This window comes from Crocodylus siamensis, chromosome 10, assembly GCF_052110815.1.
Source record: "Crocodylus siamensis isolate JL-2025a chromosome 10, ASM5211081v1, whole genome shotgun sequence".
In the NCBI taxonomy this organism is placed as follows: domain Eukaryota; kingdom Metazoa; phylum Chordata; order Crocodylia; family Crocodylidae; genus Crocodylus; species Crocodylus siamensis.
This window is the reverse complement of record NC_143404.1, coordinates 34222886-34241021: the sequence shown is the minus strand read 5'-3', so window position 1 is coordinate 34241021 and position 18136 is coordinate 34222886. Positions and strand designations below refer to the sequence as shown.

Sequence of the window (18136 nt, the reverse complement as noted above, 5' to 3'; positions counted from 1 at the left end):
CGCACAAATTGTGTGATTGAGGTCATAGGTCAAATCTGAGATTACAGTAAATCTCAGCTAAGTGACTTTTCTGATAGCATACAGACTGACCTTCAGCTCCTAATAGTAAATGATAATAGTCTATGTGGAGTTAGTGGCTGACCTTTCATGTGCTTAGAATTTCCAGATGATAAGACACCTCGCTCCCAGGTGGAGCTCTGCTGTGGAATCGGGATCTGGTGGCCTTCTGTGGCTCCGCAGACATTTAGTGTATTTCTGCTCTTTACCAGAAGGAATAATCTTAGTCCAATGTAGATGGACTAGGCCACAGTCCGGGTGTGACACTTAGGAGCCAGTCTCATCCCATCAGAAATCAGTGGGCTGCAAGCTCCTACATCACACAGGAGCATGAGAAAATTGCTCTTGCAGGAAGCCGGCTGAAGGGCAGATCTGCAGGCGAGGCGTTTGCAGGGTGTAACAGCCATACAAACACCCCCGCCTGCGGCTTGCCTTCGGCTTGAAGAGCCGTTCCTGCCCCAAGAGGATGGTGCTGGGGTAAAACCACACGCCGGAGGCTCCTGCACACTGCATGACTAGCACCGGGGGGAGCCCGTGCAGAACTGTGTTCGCTTCACTGGGAGCAAGTCCTTCTGGTGCCGCAGGAACGAGCCGGCGCTGCCCCCAGTGCTCCCGCTACAGCATCGGCGGGGGCGCTCAGACAGGCGCCGCGGGACAGCCTCCCACAGCACAACGCGCCGGCGCTTCACCTCAGACTGCCCCGCTGCCGGCGCTACTTGGGGACCACAGCAGGGGCTGCCTCGCATTGTGACGCGCGAGGCCGGGACGAGGCTTCGCCGGGTTGCTAGGAGTGGGGTAACGTAGCGCTTGCTTATTGGTGGCCGGGTCACGTGCCCCGAATGCCGAGCAGATCCGGACGCGGCCGTTGGCTCGCAGAGCTGAGCGTGCGCAGTGGCCGGCGGGAGTTGCGGGCTCAGGTAGGAGCCGAGCGCCTGTCACGGCGGGGGAGGGTCTCGCGAGGCGTCTGCTCCGCGCGCTTCTACGTGGTGCAGGGACGGGCAGCGCTGCCGCCAGCACAGACCCGGGGCACAGGCGCGGGGCATAGGGATGCGGCCCGCGGTGCCCGCTCCAGCTTTGCCCAGGCTCGCACGGCCCCACCCCCGCCCCCCATCTCCTCCCCGTGAGCAGGAGCGCGGCCCTGATTTGCTTCGTGCCTCTCGAGAGCGGAGGTGGCGGCGCCCGCCCAGGGCCGCGCTGGGGCTGCGCTCGTTGGTGGGGCCGGGCGTTTCGGCCCTCTTCCCGCGGGCTGGGAGCGAGGTGGCGGCACGGACAGGGGCAGGCTGAGCCAACGAAGGGCTCACTTTCTGTGACCCTCTCAACAGCTTGGTTTTAAGGGTCCTGTCAAGCCAAGGGCTGCCCGCGGTGCGGAGAGGGAGGTCTGCGTGCGAGGGTAGATGCTTCTTTCCTTCCCTTAGGCTCTGATGCGTGGTGGCAGGAGACTTGGGGTTGTGTGGGCAGGAGCCTTGACCTACAGAGGTTCAAAAGGAGGGTCCCCCCCAGGGTTCTTCCTGTGAATTGCATCACCCAGCACTGGGCCTGGCATATCTGTACCCACAGATAAGTGCCCAAAAGCTTGCAGTTTAAACTTTTTTTTTTTTTGGTGCAAAAATCTAGTTGGTTTAATAAAAGATTAACTCTATCAACTCAGAACTCTACCATGAGTTCTGATAAATCTTTATAGCGCTTACAGCAGATCTTGCAAGTGCTTGTGTCTGCTTGGTGAACTCATGGAGCTCCCCTGCTCTGTGACAGTGTTCCTGCAGTGCCGATGCCTCCCTCCATACTGTGGAAATGTAGCCACTGGAGATTTGAGAAGCTGCTGTGAAGGGGGTGGATACTGAACCTGGGGCCTCCTTGCTGTTGTAATACAACAAGTTTTGGAGAGAATGCAGCTTGGGTCAGCTTTTGGTCAAATTTGGATGGGACTTCAGCACTGCTAACAAATTCTCTGTATCCTCAAATCATGGCCCAGCCTATGCAACCCTTTTCCACTTCCTTGTTAAGAATGTAGTTTTTAAAACTTAGAAACAAATTTACCAGCAAAAAACAGTTTTTAGGTACCCTATCTAAAAGGTCCGTTCTTCCCCTGAAATCTGCCTGGTTTATGGCATAGGGAAGTTGAGGTTTATTTGAAAGGTGACTTCAGCTGGGCAACTATGATGAAGCAAATACTATACCAAGGAGATTGGCCACTGGAGCTTTTGTGGGACAGCATACTACTGGGTTAGATTTGGGGATGAGAGCTAGAGACTTCCAAATCTTTTCTCTGGCTTTTGGTAAGATGCTTAACTCTCCAAGCATTCAGTTTTCCCACATGGGATATAACATTTAACATGCCATTCTTTTGTGGGTTGATCAGGTTTCATTAATATTTGTCAGCTGCTCTGTAGATGAGAAATCCTATACAAAGCTAGTTTACTCCTAACATACATTCTGAGCTTCTGAAACAAGCAATGCTGGAACAAGGAATCTGCTGGTATACAGCAGTCTTGAAACTTGGCATGAACTTTTTTTCCTCCATGTTTTTGGTTCATGAAAATGTCACTTCTAAAGCAGCTGGGCAAGAAAATTCCATCCGTTCCAAAAGCAAAATGAAATCCTGAATGGGTTTGTGATTGTTTGTTTGAAATGAAGCTCAAGATTCATCAAAGCTTTGCAAGCCTTGCCTCAGTTTCAAGTTTGTTATGAAGCCTGAAGTCACGGGTTTCCTAACAAACGTACCTACTGCTGAGTAGGGCTAAATATGCCCATCCTGCTGGTGGTGTGTTGCTCCTTGAAGTGTGTTTATAATAAGCATTTAACTTGTTATAACATGCCCGTTAACCATTGCCATTACCTTATTCCCATTCAGGACAGTGAGTGAATCCCAGTTAAGGAGATGAATTCCACAGGGCTGGAGATGGCCTAGTCTTTTGCAGAACAGTGATACAGATGCTAAGGAATGTATAATATTTTTTATAATTCCTGTCTTGTGCCAAATTAGCCAAATCAGTTATGAATTCCATCAACTGAGCTGAGCAGAACTCAGTCGTTCAAGCTTGTGTGGTGCTACCACCCACAAGTATCCTCCTTCCCAGTCTGGGGCTTCAGATGCTCCCAAATCCATGGCATCTTATGTGCAGGCCTGAGACCCAGAGGCCTTGAAGTGCAGATGCCCCCAAATCTTGCTTGCCCTTAGCTCAAAGGCCAATGTATAATTTTATTCTGAATGAATAAAGGGATTGGGGAAGTTTTGGCATTTACCTGTAAGCTGATAGGGTCAGCATGCCCTTCCCTCTGCAGTGTATGAAATTCTATCTGCAGAGTGAGTCAGTGGATCTGCCTCATTGCCAGCTAGGATTTTTATAGCCAGCTGACTAATGTGAGTTAGATTAGACTTTACAATGCGATAACGACTAAGTTTAAACCAATAATTTATGTGTCTATAATTCCTGTTATCAAAGGGGTTTTGCAGAACACTGTAAGTCACTCTTGCAATGGATTAAGTGTGTCCACATGAGTGACTGTAAATCATAAGAAATGTGGGGTTGGAAGGAGTCTTAGGAGATCATCTAGTATAGTCTTTCTTGCCTCAGATCGGGAGGATCAAATATACCTGCAGTATCCCTGATAAATGTTTTCTAACCTAGTCTTAAAAACCTCAAATGATGGTGAGTTTATCATCCTTTCTAGGTAGCCTATTCCACTGCTTAACTCGTCTTACAATTTAGAAAGTGGTTCCTAATACCTAGTAGAAATGTTTGCTTTTAAGATAAGCTAATTACTACTTGTCTTGCCTTCAGTGGACATGGAACACCATTGATCATTGTCTCTTATAACAACCTTTTACATATTCGAAGACTGTTATCCTGTCCTCCTGTCTTCTCTCTTCAAGCAAGAACCAGCCCTTCCAACCTTTCCCCACAGATCATGTTTTTCAAACCACCTATCATTTTTTTTTTGTCATGCTTCTTTGGACTCCAATGTTTGTCTTCATTTTTAAAGCGTGGTGCCAAAATCTGGATGCGGTATTCCAGCTGAGGTCTCACTTGTCCTACATCAGGGGTGTCCAACCTTTTTGAATGTGGGGCTGGATCACAAACTTTTTATCACCCAGTGGAGCGGTGAGCCATATTCAAAGACCTCACAGGAAGTGGTATCACATCAGGAAGTGATGTCACATGACCTTTGACACCAATGAAGGTCTCAAGAATATGTGAAAGGGTCACGAGCAAACTTTAAAAGTGGGTTCTCCTTTAAAGTAGAAAAACATATAACTGTGACTTTTCTCTTGTGGGCTGGTAGAGTTCCACCCTGCAAGGGGCTACTTGGGGTCCCCCCCATGTTCCACACACTGGGGAACTGGGGTCTGGAGGTAGGAGCAGTAAGGGACACTGGGTTGGGACTGTGAAAGGCAAGGACCTCCCCCTACACACACAGGTGCTGGGAGCCCACAGTCACCAGCCTGGCCCCAGGGGAGGTGCCGTCTTCCTGCTCTAACCCTGGCCCAACCCAGCCCTACCTGTGGCACCCCGGCTGGGCAGGAGGCAGCAGAGGCAGATGACAAGGATGAGCTCGGCTGCCATGTCGCCTCCGTGGGTCCGCATTGCTGCACCGTGCCAGGCTGGAGGAAGCCGGGGCCGGGCGGCACCTCAGGGCGCAGCAAGTGCAGGCTCTGCCTGAGCCCAGGGCCACCCTGCGCAGCATGGCCAATGCTGACAGCCTGGCAGGAGGAGGCACCTGCCTGTGCCGCTCTGCCTCTGCCAGCACCCTGAGGTTGGGTGGCCAAGTCAAGCTGCCTCTTGCCTGCGGGTGGCGAGTGGCGAGTCGCTCGGGCTGGAAAACGGTGGCTTCCGAATGTGGTGCTGGGGACGGGAGGAGGTGAGCTGGGTCTGCACTCCTCTTCCCACATGCACCGCATCGGAAACGTCAAGCTGATGCAGTGCGTGTGGGAACTTTGTCCCTTCCCCAGCCCTTCAGCAGCCATTAGGCCAACCTCCAGCCTGGCTGGGGGAAGGACAAGGGGTAGGAACGATTTGTTTCCCGTTACAGCACTGCGGGCCACAGAAAATGCCTTGGAGGGCCGCATGTTGGACAAGCCTGTCCTACATGGATAGAATTGTTACCAGGGGTCTACCCAACTTGAGGAGACAGCTGGCCAATTTTGTGGGCAGATTGCAAGGCCAGCTGCCATTTTCATGGCCCTATCATGGTGGCCTCCCTGCCATGCTTCTGGCCAAAGGCCCCCAGTGACTCCAACCCTCACTGCTGATTGGTGAAGTCTCTGTCATATGGTCCTGCCCCTTGCTGCTGATTGGCTGAGAGGGCTGTCCATAACGTGGTCTTACAACCCTTTGCTGCTGATGGGTGGAGAGGGCCAGGCCACACAATAGGCAGCCCTTTCAGCCAATTGGTGGCGGGGGGCAACATTTATCTTTGCCTGTTTATCTTCATGCTGGCAGGCTTCTTTGTGCTGGGCTGCATGGCTGGGAGGGCGGCTGGCTCCTACCGGGGAGCCAGCATTTTATTTTTAGTGAGTCTCCCCTCTCCCCTCCATGATGGATTTTGTGGAGATTGCCTGATTTCACCATTTCCGTGAAATCTGTGAAATCACAATTTCAGTAGGTCCCTAATCATATTTCACTTTGTAAAATGTATTAAAAGGAATGTTGTATGCAAAGAGCTTTGGTTCTTGCACTGATATCATGTTGCTGACTCGTTTAAGTTTTAGTCCACCAGCATGCTGAGATTTTCTTTTTCACTACTGCTACCTAGCTTTGTAAATTTGATTCTTTTATCTTTCCTAGGTATAGTCCTTTGCATTTGTCTTCATTACGCTTTACATTATTGATCTTGGACCATTGTTTCAATTTATTGGGATCATTTGAACTCTGAACCTGATCTCCAGAGTGCCTGTGCCTCGGAGGTTGGTGTCATCCACAGGTTTTATCAATATGCATTCTATTCCACCATGATGGGTGTTAATGAAAATTAATAGAAACAGATTCTGGGCCAGCTCCTATGGAACTGTGCCTGAAGGATTCTTCCTGTTTGAGTGAATTTTTGATAACTAGTCTGAAAAACATTTGTATTGATATTTGCTTTGTGGTGATTCCTTATTTCCCTTTTTGCTTATAAGTGACATGTGGGGCACTGTCAAAAGTCTTGGAAAGTTGTGCCTAATGGTATATTGGTATACTGGCAATGCTTTCCTTTGTAAGCATGACCTCCCACTCTCCCTTTTGAGATGTAGTTGGGTTAGAGGACCCTGGCATTTTTAAAGGCAAACCACAATCAGGATTTATATCTTGAAGATGTGGGTGCTTCCTGAGCCCCACCATGAAATCCCTACCTGGGCTAGTTTCTGGTGCAGACCATTTTCCACAGGCAGTGAGTGTACATGAGCCACTTCAGTGCTCTTTCCTCTACCACCTCCCTTGGGGGAGTCTCTACTGTTGTTGATGCTTCCCCAGAAGATTCATGCTTTGCTATTCTCTACCAAAGGAGTTTACTTCAAGAGCCTTTATTTTGTTTCTGGGGTCCACCCTGATTTGCTCCAGCCAGATCTATAAACATGGGGTTATCCTGGCTGAAGAGAAATTAGCTGACACTTCACTGTTCCTTAACCTGATATTCAATCCTCAGAGTCACTTGTAGCCCTCTGTGTGGGTCATTTAAGCAACAAATTTACCCAGTGGCAGCTCTGGCTTCCGTTTCCAGCTACCACACAGTAGGGCTGTGCAAAACTTCATCAGCAGTTTCGTTTGGACATTGTTTCGACTTGTTTTGAGATTGAAAGCACAAAATCTAAATGAAACGGAGAGCTTCAAAACAGCCTCAAAATGAAACAAAGCAAGTTGAAACATTTTGACATTTTTTAAATGTTTCAAGTTTTGAAGCTCAAGCTGGGCTTGCCTGCAAGCAAACAGAAACTAAAGTAAGGAGGGGGTGGGAAGGACTGCTCCAATTATTGACTGTGTAGCTGGCCAGTGACTGTCCTCTTTCTCTGGGGTCCCTTCCAATCCCAGTGCTCTGGGGGAGGGGTGAAAAAACTGCATAAAAGACAGCTTTGTTTGAACTGCCCTGCTTTCTGCCTTGGTGTCAGCTGAGTGAGGGTGCACCCTAACACACACTCAGTGTCATCCACCCATGTTACAAGTTTTGCCTGTCAGCAGCCAGAGGTGCAGGGCTGCAGAACCCAGAAGCCCCTGTACCTATCTCTTTGAAAGCTGGCAGGCTTTGTGGCTTCAGCAGGGGCTATCATGCCTGCAGTTTTCAGCCTGCTGCACCTTAACACACACATGGTATCACTCATGTCACAAATTTTGCTTGCCCGGAGCTTGAGGTACAGTTTCCCCTAAACTCCTGCACCTATCTCCTTGAAACTTGGCAGGCTTTGTTGCCTCATCAGGGGCTAGCAAGCCTGCAGTTTTGACCCCACTGTGGCTTAACGCATACACAACATGAGTTTTTTGCTTTCAAGACTTTTGAGGTGCAGTTTCAGTGAAACCCTTGCACCTATGTCCTTAAAACTTGGCAGGCTTCATGCCCTTAGAAGGGGCTACCATTCCTGCAAGTTTCATCCAAATCAGGCCAAAAATGACCAAGTTTTATAGGCTGTTTCGAGCTTCCCCATTATAGCCTACAGGTGAAACTAGGAAATGGCATCAAAACAGTGAAACTATTTCGATGAAAAGAAACAGAATAGCAGTTTTGAATCGAAATGAAACGCTGTTCCGTTGAAATGGAAATCGAAATGGAATGGTGCCATTTCTCACAGCCCTATCGCGAAGTAAAGGTTGGGGAGGAGAATGTAAATGAGATAAGTGATCCCCAAGCTACTTTCGTGGCTTAGAGCCAGGGTCTTCCATAGAATTCATGACAGTATTCATGTTTCAGGTACAGTGTTAACTTTCAAATGGGGTGGAAGGGTAAAAAGAATTTAAACAGACCCTTGGGTGATTCCAAGCAATGTGAGAAGCTTATTGATTAATTGACAAAGCAGAATTACTGCAAGATTAGTGCTGAGGATAAGCATAATCTTATGGGACAGGTCTGGACTGCTGTGAAGCAAAGCTGGCCAGGCTCACAGCCTCAACAGCAGGGGCTTTCTCTTGGTGGTCCTGCAGGCAAAAGCTCCAGCAAGCACCACACAGAAGTACCCAAATCGTGTTGTTCCCCCCTCCCCCCCATTATACCTGCTATTTATACATGTCTGGTAAACATAATCTTCTAATAAATGATTCCCAATTGGTTTTATTTGTTTCACTGAAACTTCTAGATTCAGATTAAACTAGATTCTTATGGACTAAGAAGGTGCCAATTAGTTAAGACACATCTTTGAGAGCGTAACAGGGCAATAGGGAGGGCTTCTTATTTCCTTTCTTTGCATGGCAGAATCATAGAATCAATGAGCTGGAAGGTACCTAGACAAATCATTGAGTCTGACCCCACCATGGGCAGGAATGAGCACTGGGGCTGGGAGGGGTCATAAGACCCCAGCCAGGTGCCTATCATGTCTCCTCTTGAAAATTTCCAGGGGAGGTGAGAGCACTATCTCTCTGGGAAGCCTATTCCAGGCTCTGGCCACCCTTACAGTGAAGTAGTTCTTCCTAATATCTAACCTAAACCTATCCTCCCTCAGCTTGTGGCCATTGTTCCTGGTGACTCCAAGGGGGGCCCTGGTGAACAGACTTTCCCCGAGTCCCTGCTTGTGGCCCCTGATAAGTTTGTAGGCAGCCACAAGATCCCCCCCCCCCCTCAGTCTCCTTGCAGAGACTGAAGAGATTCAGGTCCCTCAGCCTCTCCTCATAGGGCTGGCCACGGAGGCCCCCAACCATATGAGTGGCCTCCTCTGGACCCTCTCCGGGTTCTCCACATCCCTCTTGAAGTGCGGCGCCCAGACCTGGACACGGTACTCCAGCTGCAGCCTGACCAGTAGAGGGGGAGCAAGACCTCCCTGGACCTGTTAATGATGCCCCTGTTGATGTATGACAGGGTGCAGTTGGCTCTGCTTATTGCTTCGTCACATTGGCGACTCATATTCATTGTGGAGTCGATCCTGACTCCAAGATCCCTCTCTGCCTCTGTGCTGCCGAGAGGGTCAGCCCCTAATGTATAACCATAATGCTGGTTCCCTCTCCCCAGGTGCAGCACCCTGCACTTGTCCTTGTTGAACTGCATCCTGTTCAGATCTGCCCACTTCTCTAACCTATCCAGGTCTGCCTGGATGCGGTCCCTGCCTGCCGGTGTATTCACTTTACCCCACAGCTTGGTGTCATCAGCAAACTTGAACAGGTTGCTCTCCACACCCTCGTCCAGGTTGCTAATGAAGATGTTGAACAGCACCGGCCCAAGGACCGAGCCCTGGGGGACTCTACTGCCCACACCCTTTCAGGTCAACATCGACCCATTCACCGCCACCCTCTGGGTGCGCCCCTGGAGCCAGTTTGCCACCCATGTAACCATGCATTCATCAGTGCCGCAGTCCCTCAGCTTGCCCATCAGAATTGGGTGGGACACTGTGTCGAAAGCCTTCTGGAATTCCAAGATGACATTGACTTCCTCCTTCCCATCTAAGCTCTTTGTTACCTGGTCATAGAAAGAGACCAGGTTAGTCAGGCAGAATCAGCCTTGCATGAACCCATGCTGGTTACCCCTCAACATCATTTCTTCTGCAGGGCTCTCACAAATGTGGCCCTTGATAATTTTTTCAAAGACCTTCCCCAGGATAGAAGTGAGGCTGACTGGCCTGTAGTTGCCAGGCTCTTCCTTCATCCCCTTATTGAAAATGGGGACCACATTGGCCGTTTTCCAGTCCTCAGGGACCTGGCCCGAGCACCAGGAATCCTCGAACAGCCATGCCAATGGCTTCGCACTGACACCAGCCAATTCCCTCAGCACCCGTGGATGAAGATCATCCGGGCCCACTGACTTGGACATATCTAAGCCGTCCAGGTAGTCCTTAACTAGGTCTGAACTAACAGTCGGGGAACTTGCATCCTTCCTGGGCCTCTCTATGCTATCACCCGAGAGCACCCCATTGTCAGCAGACAGGAACACGGAGGCAAAGAACTTGTTGAAGTGTTGTGCCTTCTCTTGCGTGTTCGTCACCAACTGCCCTGCCCTGCCTTGTAGGGGTCCAATGTTACCCTGAGACTTCTTCTTGCTACCTATATACTTGAAAAAGGACTTTTTGTTATCCTTAATCCCAGAAGCTAATCTAAGATTCAGTGCTGTTTGCAAGCTCGGGTCAGGGAGGTGTACTCCTCTTTTGTCCTTGCCCCCCTGTTTCCACTGCCAGTACGCTTTTTTTCTTCACCTTCAGGCTAACCTGGATATCCACGCTCAGCCATGAAGGTTTCTTGGACCCTTTTCCCGCCTTCCTGCGCAGAGGAATTGCATCCTGCTGCGCCCCAAGGATAGCCTTCTTGAAGAGGACAACCTTTCCTGGACCCTCATACTAGCTACCCCCTGGGCTCTGAGTGCCTCCCTGACTACTGCCCTAAGCACATTGAAGTTGGCTTTCCTAAAGTCAAGCATTTGCGCTGTGCTAGTTACCCTCCCCACCCTTCTCTGAATAGCAAACTGTGTCATTTCATGGTCACTGTCCCCTAGCCTCCTTTGTACTAGCATATCCCCCACCAGGTCATCCCCAGAGGCTAGCACTAGATCCAGTATGGCGTTTTCCCTAGTGGGGACAAGTACCTCCTGCACGAGGTGTAGGTCCTGTATGCACATCAGGAACCTTCGTGAGTGGCTAGACCTGGCCGACTGCTCCTCCCAGTTGATGTCAGGGTAGTTCGTATCCCCCATGACCACAACATCCTTTGCACGCACAGCCTCCCCCAGCTGCCTTGAGAATTCCAGATCCAGCTCTTCCTCCTGATGTGGTGGCCTGTAGTAAACCCCTACCACCAGATCCCTCTCCCCCCGCCCTCCTTGGAGCTTGACCCACAGGGTCTCAGTTAAGCCTTCCTCTGGTCCCATTTGGAAGGTAGAACTGGTATACTGTTCCCTAACATAGAGTGCAACCCCACCACCTTTTTTCCCCTTCCTATCTCTTCTAAACAACCTATAGCCCTCTATGTCTGCTGCCCAGTCAAAAGTTTCATCCCACCATGTCTTCACTAGGCCAACCAGGTCGATTTTACTACTTGCAAGCAGGAGAGCAAGCTCCTCCTGCTTGTTCCTTGTGCTTCTTGCATTAGTGAAGAGATACCGTAATCCCCCTGTGGGAGCCCTGGGCACCCCCCTTTCCTGAGAGACAACTGGTCCCTTGGTATATACCTGAGCTCTTACCTGGGCAGGTCCTACACCTGGTTGAGTTAATGTTGTTCTAGCTCCAGCTAAGAAGTTTGCCTTGTTCTTACTGATTGTGTCCAATTAGACAGATGGACAGTTTTCTCCGTTCTGCTGACCAAGCCAGCCACAGCATCTGCAAACCCCCACATTATGGTACATCACTCAAGGGCAGGGTTCAGGCTGCTGTTGCCCCTTTGCCATAGGACCTTTGAAAATGACTAAGTGTGGTAGCACTGTATCCATTGCTCATGTCTCAGGCCCATGTATGACCTATAGCTGGAATCTATTCTTTGATAATGTGCTTGCTCTTCACAATGTGAGTGTGTTTCCAAGCTCAAAGAACCATTCAGTCTAGGCTGGTCAGTGTATGAGCTGTATTCTGACACCAGACCCTTGTTTCCTTGGTATAAAAGTGACCATCTGCATGTGCATACCTGTGGAATTCTGCCCTTGTGCACTGTGTTCATTTTACACCTCACCAAGTGAGACAGGCTTATTTTGTGGCAACCGATGAGCATAGGTAGAATACAGTAAGTTATTTTGCTATTGTGATTCCAAAATTTTATTTACAGCCCTGTCTATACAAAACTTTCCTGTCTTGTTGCCCTGAATTCAGAGGCCTATCAGTTTCTGAAGTGTTGTCTCAAGTGCTCTATGTTCTTTCTTTGGCAGCAGCACGCCTCATCTGTCCTGTCATTTTTATTGTAGCTATGTAGGGAAATCACTGACTCGCTGAAGTCAGTGGGAGAGCTATTGACTATAACAGGATTTGGCTTTTTAGCTTTCCTGCACTGAAGCTGACTGTCCACTTATCCACATTGCTTTCTCCTGTCACAAGCTATACTTGAAAATGTTGGGGAGCCTGATTGAGAAATAGCAGATGGTGATATCTCTTTTCAGTCTGTTACACATATGGTATAACAGGACAGTATAATACTGTATTTTTGAAGAGATGTAAAATTGAGAGCTAGTGCACTTTTCTCTATAAAAAGTCCATGCCTTTTATACAAACATGGCATATCTTGACCATGTTCCCATTTGTGAAATTAAGATTCTGTTTCCTTAAATAATCTCTGTGGCTTCTGTTGGATTCTTTACTACTTATCTAAGGTCTGTGTAGTGTAACTGAGTCCTATTAAGCTTTTCTGTTCCATTCCATCTGTGGCTGAATCTCACTGTTGGATGAATTGCATCTTGCATATAGTTTTTACAGCACTTTGGACTCAGTGGAAGGAATGGAACTACCTGCACAGTCAGAAACTTTCCAAAGTGATTTATAAAGCCTGCATCTTCAAAGAAAGGGGGAGGTACTTTTCCTTTAAAAACCTCCGGGTCAGTGGGTCGGGAGGAAGGAGCAACCCCACTGTTCCCAAAGCTCTGCCGACTGGTGTGTAGTGGTCTTTGGGAGATGGTGGGCCAGATATCTATAATTCTCTGAAGAGTATCATAATTTTTAACAATAGTCTGTTTAATATACACTGTTTTATTTAGCAGCAGTTTGTAAAAGTTTCATTGTTTAATTTTAGAATTTTTATTTCAGGCATGTTTCCATAAAATTAACTTTTTTCAGTGTGAAGCATCTTAATGTCTTCCACACTGTTGCTCGTTTGTGAGGAATCCATACTTAATTATTTCTTCTGTACTAGTTAAATCTATCAGCCAACAGATGTCAAGTGTAGCAAAAATGCTATAATAATATTATGGTCTAATAATAGTTATAATGTTTCTCATTACCTGGCATGGCTTTTGAGAGAGGCAGACTCAGAAATGAGTGGGAATGTAGTACTTAACCTTGAACCATGGAAACATAAATGGGCTCTTAATCTTGCAGGTGTTTAAGCTACGCCCACCTAGCCCAAGCCATTTCCTAAAATAAGTCAGGAATAACCATATAAATAACATTTTAAATTTTGAAATCCCATTACCAATATGCTCAAAGTCACAGAATCACTTTGGCAAACTCTGCTGATGAGTAAGGTTCTTGAAATGAGTTTTGTATACTAGTAAGTATGAAGCCCTGGTCATTTTTTTTTACTCGTATTGCAGTAAATATTTTTTGCTCTTCATTGCCTCTGAGGACAATGCATGTAAATTGCTTTCACCTTGGGAACAGTAGAGAAAATGCAAGAATCTCTCTTTTATGTACATCATTTGTGCTGCTTCTAAGTGCCAGGAAGTCTCTGACCCAGTCTGACATGCGCTAAGCTGGAGTAAATCAGCTTTCGGTCTGGTCTTTTAACTGTTTGCACCTCCTTTGAACTTGAGGTGTTGTAGCTGTTTCTCAAATTAAGACTTTTGTATGGGGGAGAAAATAGTACTTAAAAGGGTATTGAATTTTCTTTAGTCCTTAAAGCTCTGGTAGGATGCTGGACTGCAGATGACTCTTCATGGCCAGTATTCTAGCCTCTGGGCTGGAGTTCATGAAGGCTTACTACCTCAGGATGTCATCTAGTCCAACCCCCTGCTCCAAGCAGGGCTATTCCTAAGATAGATGGCTATACCCTGTACAGGAGAGATTGTGCTAAAAAAAGGGGCGAGGGTGTAGCTCTCTAAGCTGAGATTGGGACCTAAGCAGGGCAACTGGAGACCCTCTGGGTTAGAATACAAGGGGAACATGGTGAAGGGGATACAATGGTAGGAGTCTGCTACAGACCTCCAAATCGGGAACAAGAGCTTGACCATGAATTTGCCAGGGAACTGGCTGAGGCTGCATGCTCTCAGTGCATGGTTGTCATGGGAGACTTCAACTACCTGGACATTAAATGGGAAGAGCACTCAGCCAAATCTGATCGGTCACAAAGCTTCCTTATATGCATGGATGAGCTTTACCTGTTTCAAGAAATTTATGGGTCAACAAGGGGTAAGGCGTTGCTGGATCTGGTGCTGGCCAAAGGGGATGATCTAGTCAGCGACCTAAGAATCAAAGGGAAGCTGGGAGATGGTGACCACAAAGTAATCACTTTCACTGTCCATTACAAAGCTGTCAAGGCAGTCAGCAATGCAGAAGTCCTCGACTTTAGGAAAGCTGATGTTTTTCATTAGCTCAGGAGGCTTGTTGTCAAGGCCCTGAGAGGCCATGATTTGACAGGGTGGGGAGTTGACGAGTGGTTGCTCTTTGAAGTGATCCTAGAAGCACAAGTTAAGTCCATCCCAACCCACAGGAAAGGGAGTAAAAGGGCTCAGCAACCTCTTTGGCTCAACAGGGAACTCATGAACCTCCTATGCCTACAAAGAGAGGCATATAAAGGATGAAAGATGGAAAACGCCATTAAGGAGGAGTATTCCGCACTGGTCCGCACCTGTAGGGAGTGAACTAGGTAAGCCAAGGCTATAAACTAACTCCAACTGGCTACACAAATCAAGGACAATAAAAAGTTGTTCTTCGGATACATGGGCAACATTGTACCCCTGCTACACCACATGGTGCGGCTGACAGCTGACACCCAGGAAAAAGCTAATCTGCTTAATGATTACTTTGTGTTGGTTTTTCAGCAGCCTGAAGGGACCAGCCTGCCTAGTGTCATGTGGGATGGCCAGGGTGAGGGTGAATACACGCCCACCATTAGCGTAGATCTTGTGAGAAGGTAGACACCCAGAAATCGGCTGGTCTGGACAGATTGGACCCAAGAGTGCTAAAAGAACTGGCAGACATCATAGTGCGGCCACTGGCAAAGATATTTGAGAACTCGTGGTGCTTAGGTGAAGTACCTGAAGACTGTGCCTGTCCTGGAAAGAAGATCCGGGAAACTACTGGCCAATCAGTTTGACTTCAATCCCTGGAAAGATCTTGGAAAAAATTATCAAAGATACCATTCTCGACAGGCTAACAGGAGGCAACATTCTGAGGGATAGCCAGCATGGGTTTGTTGAGAGTAAGTCTTTCCTGACCAATCTTATTTCCCCCTATGACCAGGCGATGCATCACCTGGACAAAGGGGAAGAGGGTGATATCATATATTTAGACTTTAAAAAAGCCTTTGACCAGGTGTCCCATGATGCCCAATGTTTCCATGAGGACAACTGTGTCCTCAACTACCCTATGGTTCGATGACTGAGGAACTGACTCCGCAGTTGGATCCAGAGAGTGGTAGTCAACAGAACCAAATCATCATGGTACTCGGTGACTAGTGGTGTCCCCCAAGGCTCTGTTCCTGGACCTGTACTCTTTAATGTCTTTTTATACACGATCTGGATGCTGGTGTCAGAAGTGGTCTGGCTAAGTTTGCTAACAACACCAAACTTTGGGGGACAGTGTCCACACTTGAGGGTAGGCCTTGACACACTTGCAGGGTGGGCATATGTAAACCTGATGGCATTCAATATGGAGAAATGCAAGGTGTTCCACCTTGGGGTTGAGGGAAAGAAACTTGCATCACACTTATAGGCTTGGCAGTGCTATACTCGCTAGCACCACAGCCAAGATTTGGGGGTCATGACTGACCACAAGACGAACATGAGCCACCACTGTGATACCAAAGCTGGCAAAACGAAAGAAACTCTGGCTTGCATCTACCGATGTAAATGGACCTAGGATGTCATCCTCCCACTCTACTCTGCCTTGGTGAGGCTGCAGCTGGAGTACTGCATCCAATTCTGGGCTCCACAATTCAGGAAGGACATGGAGAAGCTTGAAAGAGTCCAGAGGAGAGTCATACGCATGATCAGTGGGCAAGAGAATAAGCCTTACGAAGATGGGCTGAGAGCCAGGGGACTCTTGAGCCTGCGCTTCTCCAGGCTTAGGGGTGACTTGGTGGCAGCCTATAAGTACATAAAGGGTGTGCATCAGGATCTGGGAGAATGCCTGTTCACCAGACCACCCCAAGGAATAACAAGGTCCAACGGTCTCAAACTCCTGCAAGACTGTTTTAGGCTGGACGTAAGGAAAAACTTCTTTACTGTCTGAGCTCCCAGGGCCTGGATAAGCCTCTCCCCAGAGGTGGTGTTAGCACCTACTCTGGATACCTTTTAAGAAAAAGTTAGATGCTTACCTTGCTGGTATCCTTTGACCCTAGCTGATGTCCTGCCCCTTGGGCAGGGGGCTGGACCCAGTGATCTTACAAGGTCCCTTCTAGCCCTAATGTCTATGAAACTATATCCCAGTCTGTCTGCATCTTAAAAACCTCCAAGTATGGAAATTCTACCACCTCTCTGAGTAGTCACTACCAGTGCTTTACTACAGAGAGGTTTTTCCTAATATCGAACCTAAACTTCCCTTGCTGCAACATGAGACCACATTGCTCCCTTTTCTGTTATCCACCACTACTGAGAAGAGTCTAGCTCCATCCTCTTTGTAACCACCCTTCAGGTCGTAGGTGAAGTGTAGGAGGGATGTGGGGGGCACATGCCCCCCCCCCAGGGTTGTCCTTGCTGCTGCTGATGCCACCATCGGCGTCAGCGGGTGCTTGGCGTGTGTCCCCCCCCCCCCGCAGTGCCATACCAATGGTGGGGGTGGGAGGGAGGGTTGGTCCACCGGCGGCACTTACAGTTTTGCCAGAGGCAGTCCCACAGTTCTGGTTTTGCCGCTGGTGTTTCTGCGCTTGGAGATCGGGCCCCTCTTCCTGCCCCCCAGCTCAATGATTGGCTGCCAGGGGGTGCCCCCTGCTCAGTAATTGGATGCCCCACCAGATTCAGGAGGCACCAGTTGCCCATGCTTCTTCCAGTCTTCTCTTCTCCCAATGACATAAGCCCAGTTGGGTCAGGCCTTCTGTGATCTCTGTTAAAATTACTACCTCTCGCCTTTTTCTTTTGAAAGGCTCAAGCACTCGTTCACATTGATTATCTTTTTCTGTCCCAGCCCACTTATCACCAGAAACCCTGTGTTTTTGGAAATGCAAGGGCACACAACTTCTTCAAGACATATGTAAAGAAGGAAACTCTAACATGCTACCCTTGTTTAGGAAGAAATGATTTATTTAAGCAAGTAAATAATTTGTTAAAGAACTCTCATCATTGCATCAGCTACTATACTAAAGAAAAGGCAAATCTTTATTTTCTTCAAGCTCAGTTTTACATGGCTCCTTTTAATATTCACTCATTTTTAACTTGCTAATTTTATTTTGCTCAATACATTGGGCATTCTTATTATTTCCCAAGTTAATTTGTTCATCTGCTTATGTTTTATTTACTCCATAAAATCAAAATCGTCTTCATTCTGTCTTAGATCTTATACTACATTGCTCACTAGCATCAGAGCATCTCTTTCTTTTCTTCATCAGCAAAATAAGAACTCTGTAGTTTTTATCTGACACCTAACCACAGGGATACACTTACCATTTAGGCGATACAATGGCTTTCTGTTTTTTGTGTTTGAAACAACTGCCCACTTATCTAAACCTTAGTGAAACCCATTAGACCTTTTAGGTTAAACATACCTACTAATCTAAAATATTTACACTTATTCTTTTGTTTTTGAATTGTATTGCTTGTTTCCTTGCATATTGGGCTTTTAAAACTATCCTAAGTCTCATTTATGTATTCCACATATAGCCCTAGAAGCTTTGAGAGTAGCTCCATCATGATAAACTTCCCCCTTGCAAAATACTGGAGCTGTTCTCATTCTCAGGCCTGTTGTCATTATTATCGAGACTGTCTTGTCTTGCCTGTTTTAACTGCCTTCCAGTGTTTCTTCCCAAATTGTTGCTCACTGTGTACCAGCCTAGCCAAGATGCTCCTGGGTGTCTCGTTTGTACAAAGAAGTAAAAATTCATTATCCCAAAGAGAACAACTCCACTATTTTTGTAAACTTACACCAGCCGTCTTGTGTGTCTATTCTTTCTTCCATTTGTCTGGCATTGAC

At 47.7% G+C, this 18136-nt stretch overlaps 1 protein-coding gene across 1 annotated transcript in view; it reads left to right on the top strand.

Moving 5' to 3' along the window:
- The first annotated feature begins 757 nt into the window (after positions 1–757).
- SIL1 (SIL1 nucleotide exchange factor) overlaps positions 758–18136 on the top strand; it is a 241124-nt gene continuing 223745 nt past the window's right edge. The window contains exon 1 of the mRNA XM_090065163.1: positions 758–974. The gene's annotated coding sequence lies outside the window, so the exon portion shown is untranslated. The remainder of the gene's footprint in view (positions 975–18136) is intronic.